Here is a 10,297-nt window from a genome sequence, read left to right on the forward strand (position 1 = left end):
GTGAGGTGTTTGAGTGCAGTTGCAGTGTGTCATGTGGGGTGCGAAACTGGCTACTGTCACGAGCAGTGGGTGGATTGTCTACCATGTGCGTGGTGGGTGGAGCACTACTCTGTTTTAGCTTGAGTTCATTGTACACAGCGAACAATTTACTAATCTGTGTTTCAAGATCTTTGGTCTGAGAAGCTAAATCTGTTGTCGCAGTGTGTATACTGGTACCCTGGGTGTTCATGCGTGCAACCTCAGATGTCACCGGTGATACTTCCACATCAGATACCACCTTCATATCAGACACATTAGAATCTCCACTACCCCCACGACCCACACTCTGACTATGGCTGTTAATCATTTTGTCAACCTGGTCTTTTAGCAGAAGTAACTGCGACATGCCCTCATCCTCCAATTCCAGTAAAGCTACACTGTCCATGTATGAGCACAAATACTCAATACCACTCTCGTCATCATGTTGGTGCAACTTAGCTGGGTCCTGGTCGGGTGTTGGCGTGATGTCAGTTGCAAGCTGGAACAGTTCATCAACAGACAGATGGAACAGTCCCTTCTTGATGGACCACACCAGCTTCTTTCTCTCGTGGCTCATGGTGGACGGTTGTCAGATGTCTGTGGTCCTCGAACTCCCTCGCTCTGGCAGCAGTCAGACGCCCTGGATTCGGACAGACCCTCTTCACTCTGATGACACGTCACCGTCTGGTCCACAGGTTCATGGATCACTGGACTGGCGTCCTCCAACAGCTGTCAACGGTGGCGCCAATCCCGGACTCGAGCCCCCAAAATTTGTTACAGGTCCCAAATATGGGACTGTAATAACAAATTTAAATATCCTGAAAGACAGGTGAAATGAAAGGAGATTTAGACACAGCAGCTTTCCATGTTTTCTCCCAAATTGGATCTCAGTTATTTATTCAGAATAAACCACAAAACACCTGTGCATCAACTGTCTCGCTCAAGCTCCAGTGTGGTGCACAACACACAAAGCACACAATACACAAATATACAATAGTAAATAGCAATGCATACATAACAATTCATACAAAACCACTTCTAACAAGCAGAGTGTCGGAGCTCAACATGCTATGTTACCTGAAAATGAACCAAGAGACGGCAGTTAACCGACTGCAGTACCGTTATTCCAGTTAAACCGTTATTTCAGTTAAACCGTTATTCTACTGGCTAACGGTTTACAGTAGCCTACCTCAGCTAGCTGCCTCGATCAACGGCAAACTTTCTATTTATACTCTTATTGTTAGATTATAAAAAACACTACAATCAGTTATCAAACAGACATGTAAAGATGGACAGTTTACCCATTACTGACCTGAAAGACAGGTGAAATGAAAGGAGATTTAGACACAGCAGCTTTCCATGTTTTCTCCCAAATTGGATCTGAGAGCGAGCGGAGGTCCGTTCCCATAGCAACCGGAACGCAACTGCTTGTGCCATTCCTTAAAGCGACAGTGTAAATATATATATATATATATATATGTACATAGAGATCATATTCATTTACTAATAAACATATGACCAATGTGGTCACCTGTTTTGGGTGCGCCACAGATGATTACCCATCTTTCTGAAATAATAAAATAAAGTTAGTCAAGAAAGTCAAATAGCAGAAGAACCTGCAGAAAAATATACAAATTTTAATTATATATGTTTTTTAAAGTTACAAAATAACAAATAATAGAAAATGTATGTAGAAGACAGCTGCCTCTAAAAGATTTTCTGCGTCTCCTCCGTTATTTAAAAACTGCCGTTGGCATAAAAACAGAGAGCAGCACAAAGAAACTGTTCAGAACTGAGAGCGTTCCCTCATTGTGTTAGAAAAGCGATGTGCGAGCTGAGAATAATGAAATAAATCATCTGACGACCCCAAAGCGCTTTCCAATGGTCAGTCATTCACCCATTCATGCCCACATTCACACCCTGATGGTGGTGAGCTACATTGTAGCCACAGCTGCCCTGGAGCAGACTGACAGAAGAGAGGCTGCCACATGCTGGGGCTAAATCTCACTGCAGAAAATGGAAATAATTTAAAACAATTAGGGGGAACATTGAGCAGCACTCTGGCTCCTATTGAAGCTGAGTTTGTTCTGAACTTAGCAGAAGAAGAAAATATGAGCTTTTATCTGGCTCTGAAATGGCAGGTGCAGAAATAAACAAGTAGTGGTTGTTAAATAGTTAAATAGTTGTTGTTCAGAGGGACAGAGGACAATAAGCGCGCTTTTATCAGGAGGTTTTCTTCCTCCTTCAGGCAGAGAGCTGCTGTGATTGGTGGAGGAGAAACAGGTTTTTATCCTGATGCTGCAGTAAGAGCAGAGCTGAGCTGCTCCTCTAAAATATTTCTGTCATTATTCATGAAATCAGAGCAAATTAAGAACAGATAAGACAACAAAATAGCTGCAGAACCACTCTTTATTCATCCAGGATGTTTCCTTCAATCATTTCCAGGTGAGAATTACTGAAGAGAAACAAAAACTGGATGAAAAGGAATCAATTAGCCTAAGAGGATGAAAGAAACCATAAATATTACTAAACTATAATAACAGTAAATATAAATACAAACACTGTATCAGCTGAAGGCCTTAGTCCTTTGTGAAATAAATTACAATGACGATTACAAAACCAGGGAAAAGAGAGAGTTTGGTTCTTTAGATGAGACAGTGGTTGAAGAAAGCTTCTGAGTTCTAGAGCAACTTTCATCAGACACAACGAGCAAACTCTGTTCCTGCAGGGATTACTCAGGCTGCTACCAATAAAAACAACCACATAAAGCAGGTTTCTTTTTCATTTATAGCAGCTAAAAAACTCGGTCTAGAGGCAAAGGACTGCAGCATATTCAGTATCGTTATTAGATGGAAGTAAATGAAATTTCTTCTGCTGTTGTATCAAACTTCAACTATTTCTGGGCGGGGCTAAGTCCCCATATTTCAGGATCCTAACAACCCTCTAGTGCAGCATTGATCACTACTGAAACACACACGTGTCTCTGAGACTACTTTTTTTTTTCTAGGTTTTGTTTTCCTTTATACTAGAGCAACATTTGCTGCAATTATACCTTAAATCTTAGCTGATGGGGTTATAAAGGGAAACAATATTAACTGTTTGTCTGATCTTATATTTTAGCAGCTTTTAAACAGAACTAAAGACAGCTGAACCCAAGGCTTCACAGAGAAAATAAACTCAAAGGAATGAAAATGACATTTATTTTCATCAGAAACAGAATCTCTTCATCTACTCAGAATCCTTGTAGTGAAACTGGAATGGTTCCTGCCAACAAACAGTAACAGCATCTCAAACATGACCAGCTTCAACAATCAGGGTTCAGTTCAGCGCCATCTGGTGGTGGTTTGTTGAATCGCAGGGGCAGCCTGGGGACCCATCAGTTCAGCTTTATTTCTAACATCTGTTTTCAGATGACTTTTAGCGCTCGCTTGGAATTAAATCCCTGGTGTCATCCATCAGTATTCTGCAGAAATGCAACATCTGGTCCTGATTTTCTCCAGGTTGTTGTTGTGGGAGTTTTGGGTGGAATATTAAACAATAGTAACTGAGTTCCCATCTTTACTAAATGACGAGACGGTGGTATAACGTTCCAGCACTTTTATTGAGAAACAGAGCAGATATTCACATAGATGGAAAGTAATCGCACCCCACGGTTCCGCTGCAGTCTGCGTCTGCCCTGTCTCTGTCTGTGTCACTTTTCGGGCTTCCCCTAATACTGCACCGTGGCCTTCCCATGAGACAAAACAAAGACAGTCTATCGTAAACAATCAGTATCCCTCAGCAGCTGCAGCATTTGGCCTTGCAATCAGAAAACAGTGGATCTTATACACAGACATCAGGTCTCCAGGCCTCCTCTGTCCGAGTGGTGTGAGGCCATAGTGACTTCAGAATAATAATTCTTATAACATTCCTCTCTTTTTTTTTTTTTTTTTTTGATGATGGCGTCGTCAGCATCAAGTCAAAACAAGATGACCCATCACTTGAAAATGTGAACAAAGCACAGAGGAACCATTTCTGTAAACTCATAAAGTGGGACCCAAGGGGTTCCCGTGTTGGAACCGGGTAGTGCTGGAACTTTTAGTACAGATCAACATGAATGCTTCAAAGAGGTTTAACACACAAGATCAAAGATTTAGCTTTTGTCTACAATTTAGGATTCATCTAATTAGGTAAGGCCTGTTTTAGGTACCTATGTGCACATTATTTTAAAATTACATTAGACTATGGTAAGCTAAACCCTGTTCATTAACCAAGGTCGAATCCGTCTACTCTCACCCACCCTGAATACCCTCCTACTCCTTTCTCCACTCACCCCTACGATGGACAATAATCCACCACTCCAAACTTACAACACCAGGAGCAAAGGCAGGAGAGGTTCAGTGCGGGCAGGGGAACTACAGAAAAAGCTACCCCTAGGGGGCAGTAAAAACTGGAAAGCCCCCCTCCCAGGGAGATCTGCTCTCGGCCAATCTGAGCCTGAAAACCCTGTATTGAATCTAAGTGTTAACATTACCAGCTAATATTAAAGGATCTTTAGAGCCAATCCGATCCTGGTTCTTCCTATATCAAATCAAAAGGTGCATAAACCATAGATCCTTGTGTGTCTGAAGCAAACAGTTTCCATTTTTTACCCCATAAAACCATATTGATCAACATGATGTAATATTAAAGTGTAGATCTCATAACACAAAAAAATCAAACATGTGAGTCAGTGGAACAGAGCAGTTAAACAAACAGCAACACAATATGAGAAGAGTCCTAAACGTCAAGACCGCAAAGTTAAGAAAGCCTTCAGGCCATTCATGGCACAAGGCAGAAAATAATCTAATCGCGCTTAGGGTCTCTTCAGGCAACTCCTCCCGTTGAAGAATAAGGAATCAGAGTTCTCTGGCTTCTTCATCCCCAGTCCTCTTCTGGTTCCTCCTCGCAGGCTGGACGATTGAGCTGGATGGTAATAAGTGTTCAGTTCTGGATGGGCACTGAGCATTTTATTTTGCATTTCTCTCTAATAAAACACTTTGTGAAGATGGTCTGCAGACACGAGTCCTTGTTTCCACTGGAGAACAGAAACAAGGTGTAATTAGTGTTCTTATCAAAACCCCTTTCATGTGTCATTTATTAAAACATCCTCCAAGCACTTTCACATTCAAGATATTTCTGTGCACAATTATTTAGCTTTCAGAATTCTGCAATTTTAATTATTAATTAAAATAGTAATCTTTAAGTTCAAGTGTATCTGCAGTAAATTCATAATAATTCTTAACAGAATGCTTTCAATGCGTGTCTTAACTGTTGTTGTCTGACAGTTGAAGTTCTCTGCAACATAATTTCATCAACATATTCGTTTCATGACATTTCCCGTTTTATTTTGAAAACCCAACTGAGAAAAAGAAAGCCTTTCCATGTGAAAGCCTTTTCCCTCTCTCCCTCTTTTTTTTTTTTAAAGAAAGCGAGGTGCTGTTCTGCACCGAAAAGACAAAATATTTACACCATGCTGTTACTGTTCAAGGACGCCAAGGTTCTACAAACAAAGCAATGAGAGAGAACAGGAGCTTTTGAAAACGCTCTAACATTGTAGAACAACTAAAGCTACTTAAGCAAATCAGAATTAGTTCCCAAATTAATCCTAAAATAAAGTAAACCATACATGTGATTAGTTATTTTCTTAAACTGAGGATTAAGGACTTTTATTAAGAAGTTCTTGGGTGAACGCGTCTCTGCATTCCTATTTGTCTAGGCCTCTGCAATCTGATCTATGATCTATGTATTCTGAGTGCCTGGTCAGGAAAGGTTAAGGTTCTCCGAAGCTTTCTGTTTTCAGCAACCCTGAAAACCCAGAACCCTTTACAGTCAGTGTAAGGTGTCAGATGACATGTGGGACCACCTTGTCGTCCCTCTGGTTCCACCAGCTGTGTCAAGTCCACAGCAGCTCGTCCTGGGTGCCATGCCCCAGGGGTCTCCACACCCCCCTGTGTGGAACGTCTCTCATTGTAAGGATCTCACCTTATGTCCCGTTCAAAACAGGAGTTCCAATGTGGGGTGTCTTTGCTGCTTTAATGTTCCTCAGAGAAAACCTTCATTCATTGATATCACCTTCAAGCTGTTACCCTTTTATCATCACAGCCCCCCAACCATCCTGACCAGATCCAAAATGTCCCCATAATTTAATCTAATTAAATTAATCTTACTTATTTTCCGTATGTAAGACGATAACCATTAAATTATCCTGATCTAAAAGCCCTCAGGTTAACAGGTTAACTGGTTAAAAAGACTTTTGAGTTATTTGTGTTCTAGTTGAAAGATATTAAATCTCCATAAATATTGTAACCATTGTACACTGATGCTTTAATCCTAAATTTACCCATGTTAGTTAGTAGGATGTGTCATTATGCTAATTTTTTGCAACCTTATCCATTTTAGCCAGTAACCTTTTCTTTGCGTTTTATTGAAGCCTGCCAGAGTAGCAGAAATCAGCTTACTCTTAAGATGTTTATTAAATGAAATGCTATTTAAGAGTTCAGATTACTCTACCTATATAGTGAAAACTAATTCATTCATTTATTTATTTAACTGTTGATATAATACCCACTTAATTTATTAAGTTGCTCCATGATTCCATCAAGGTGCTTCTTTAAAAGTTTTCACCTTTACATAATCTTTATGTGTTTTGTAATGTGTGTTTTGTTTTAATTGTGTACAACAAAATCTGAAGTGAAATGCATGAAGTCGTGTCTGCAGAACTCATCTGTGTTTGTTGTCGAAGGTTGTCCGATGCCTCAGTCATAGTCCTTCATTGTCCATTTTCAGTCCAATGTCTAAATTCAGCAGCCCAACATTCTCCTTCTCATCAAGAGCCCATCCTCCAGTCCTCACGCCTGCAAACAGAATGAATTCTGCCAGCATTTTTTGCCAAAGAAAACGCTCCATAGGTTGAAAAGAAATTACAGCAAAGCAGTCACAAACATTTTAACTACAGTGTTCCCTCTAACAGGACAAACATAAAAGAAACAAAAGGATAAAAAAAAAAAAATCAAACTTTGTCTCTGACAAAATAAAACTCAAAACTGGATCAGGCTGAAGTCAATGACATCACCTTTTCTCTTTTGTCCCAAGGATCAGCCCCCATGGCACTGCGGCACTGTTTCTGCATTCTCTCGCATCTGAGAATGTCTAAAATGAGACTAAATCTCTATGTTAGCACAATCCTATCATATTGACCAGGTTTCTTTGCAAAGAAAAAGAAGCAGAAAGATAGAGCTGTTAATAGCAGAAAGCAACAAACATCTTTAAGACACCACCTTTCCTGCTGGAAGATCTGGCATAACTTGGTTAAAACTAAGTATAATTTAGTGTCCAAATCTGATTATAACTCCTTTAATCTGAAAGCAATAACTCAGAGAAAAACAAGAGTGTTAATAGCATGCAGTTAAAACCCTGGTCCCCTTAGTGTCCCTTTAACGTGATGTTTTTTTCCCCCTTTTTTCTCTGATCCTGGGAAGGTTTCTATTCTTCCCCTTTCCTTTGAAACTTTGTTCAAAACACCTCCAAAAGGAAGGAAAAAAACCCGAAAGAAATTAACCAAACAAAACTAAAACAAAATTGTTTTCCAAGGAGCACAATTATGTCTTTTCTAATATGACATAGGTTTTTGACTTATTACAAACCTTTTTGATATCCTTCTGGTCCTTTGACCATGTGTATTTGCTGTTAGTAATACTTTTATTCATATATACCTTTTCAATCTTAATTGGTCAAGGGTGAAACTTTAAAACAATGATTTTTCCCTTTTAGTTTACTGAACTTCTAGTGTTTCTCTATAAATGATAAGAGTTTTCCCCATAATTCCGCACATTGAGAAGGCTACCCAAAACAAACCAAGATTAGAATTAGAATTTAACTGAAGGGTTAAAGCTGGCTTTATTTTATTTTTCCCCTCTGACATAGTTTTCGTGCCCCAGGCCAGAACACACAGACCCAGCCTCGCCATAAACATTCAGATGTTTACATCATGGTCAGATTTGTTTATCATATCTATTGTCCTTCTCAGGTTATACTGTCCCTCTGAGGATCGCCTCAGCTCAGCATAACTAATAACATCAGATGATTTTGTAACTGATGACGCGTGTAACGTGGCCTTCTGATATTTTGACGCTTTTCAACATTTCTCATTAGTTGCATTCAAATCCCAAGTAAAAAGAAATAAAATAAATGAATAGAAAACCCTAGAAAAGCAACCATATTTAGTTCCATACAGTTTGTTCAAAGCACAGTTTTCCCTCATCTATTTAAATCAAAAATCTTGTATATCTAAACTTCTTTCAACTGGACTGGTTTGTGATGAATCATTATTATTACAAGCAATGAGATCTCAGTAATTTTAAATTACTTTAGGGCTAAAAAACAAGTGATAGGATCTCAGCCTAAATTTGTAAAACAGTAAACTTAACAAGCTTATGTAACGCTTATTTCCAATTTCTAACAAAGCTGAAATATTTCCGTTCAAGCCATGTTAATCTCTCCGTGTATCAATTTAATTTGGTCCTGATATTTAATGTTAAAAAAACAAACTTTGTTATTTAAATCTCTCTTTTACTGTACCTCTATTGTTAACATAGTCCATGCTTAAAATGTCATTTGAATTACGGAGCTGCAGTTCTCCCAAAACAAATGAACATTCTGAAACCATGAACATTACTTTTACCCCGAATTAATTCACACAGACGAACGTTTAGTTACATAGATACATACATACGTACGGTTACATACAAATGATGACATTCAGACAGACAAACACGAGCAGGCCTGCTTTTTCACCATCTTAAATAGTTTTTCATAATTTTTAAACGTCAACGCCGAAAGATGTTTTCAACGCGTTAAGTTCCCGCTTAGTTTAAAAGGTGGAGAGCGTGCGCTGGTTACGACCCCCCGATGCTTCGTCCACACGCGGTTTTACGCTTCAGTCCCGCAAGAATACAACTCTGTGTCTCGCAGACACTTGGACGCTTACCCATTTTTGAAAGTTATACGTCGCTATTAGCAGTTCAGACCAGTTTTATCCACAACGGAAGTGCCTAATCGGTCCCCACGTAAACGCTTCCCCGGTGCAACGCCTTTTTAGTTTCGTTTCCGTGTTTTTATCGCTTTTCTTTTTTCTCTTAATTTTATTTTTATTATTTAGTAGCAGTACTGCAATAAAATAAAATAATAGTAATAATAATAATCCCTATGTGAGAAATCTGCATGTTTAATCAAATCATTTCAAATCATTTATGCATGTCATGCGTCTGGGCCCCTACGTTTTTCAGCATGAAATCGAACGTCTCACCCTGGGGCAAGGCTGGACCCTGAAAAACTCTGCCTTTCCCCCATTACACTGACTCTTCTGCTTCCAGACTTTTTTTTTATTATTTTATTTATTTTATCCTTTTTTTGTGTTTTTATTATTATTTTTTACGTCCTTAGCACGATCGACCAACTAAATGAAAGGCCTCACATCCGATGGTCGCCTTTTTGGTATAATGGTCGGGGTCCCCACTTATCAAAGCTGCAAACGTCTTCGCAACAGTCAAGGACTTAAGCATCCCTGCCGCTTTCATCCACAACAGAAGTGGACAGCCTCTTGAACAAACCCAAGACAAGAGGACTTTAATGGACCAGCTGCAAACTGCTCAGCCGGTCACCTGTTCTCCAGGTGAAAATCACTCTGCCACTCCTCCCCCCTTGTGGGAAAGTCCGTATTTCAGCTGAAAACGTATTCTAATTAAATTTTGAATTTTAGTCTAATGTTTAAACCTTAGTCACCGTTCGGTATTGCGAACCCTGTTTTATTTGCCTTAAGGATTAAATATAATTCATTATTTCTACCGGCTTTTACTTTTACTACCTTTTAGGTTTACAGTTTTAAATTTAAAAATTTCTTGAGGTATACTTTAAAATGGGGTTTAAAATTTAAAAGCTTGCAAGCATTTTTGACCAATCGCGTTTGTTTTTAAAAGAGCTGGAAAATAATCCCCTTACCGTCTCATGAAAGAAAGGTTCGGATCTTCGCGCCGACGCCCAGAGACGCTCCGAGACCAGGAGCTGCTCCACATCCCTTGAAAATCCATTCGGGGTACCAGAGGCCGGATAACCTCTCCGGGCCGGCCAAAGCAGCTCCTGTCCCCGGACTCCCTCGCTCGTCGGTCGGAGATCTTGTTCGTTTACGCCAAATTGTTGTGGGAGTTTTGGGTGGAATATTAAACAATAGTAACTGAGTTCCCATCTTTACTAAATGACGAGA

General features: G+C 39.5%; 1 long non-coding RNA gene across 1 annotated transcript; it reads left to right on the plus strand.

The window, feature by feature from the left end:
• Positions 1–793: 793 nt before the first annotated feature.
• On the plus strand, positions 794–1,463 carry LOC118560363. Its single transcript, XR_004929284.1, has 2 exons — positions 794–847; positions 1,342–1,463. It is a non-coding gene; the product is annotated as an uncharacterized LOC118560363 (long non-coding RNA).
• Positions 1,464–10,297: the final 8,834 nt, after the last annotated feature.

Source organism: Fundulus heteroclitus, unplaced genomic scaffold (genome assembly GCF_011125445.2).
Source record: "Fundulus heteroclitus isolate FHET01 unplaced genomic scaffold, MU-UCD_Fhet_4.1 scaffold_42, whole genome shotgun sequence".
In the NCBI taxonomy this organism is placed as follows: domain Eukaryota; kingdom Metazoa; phylum Chordata; class Actinopteri; order Cyprinodontiformes; family Fundulidae; genus Fundulus; species Fundulus heteroclitus.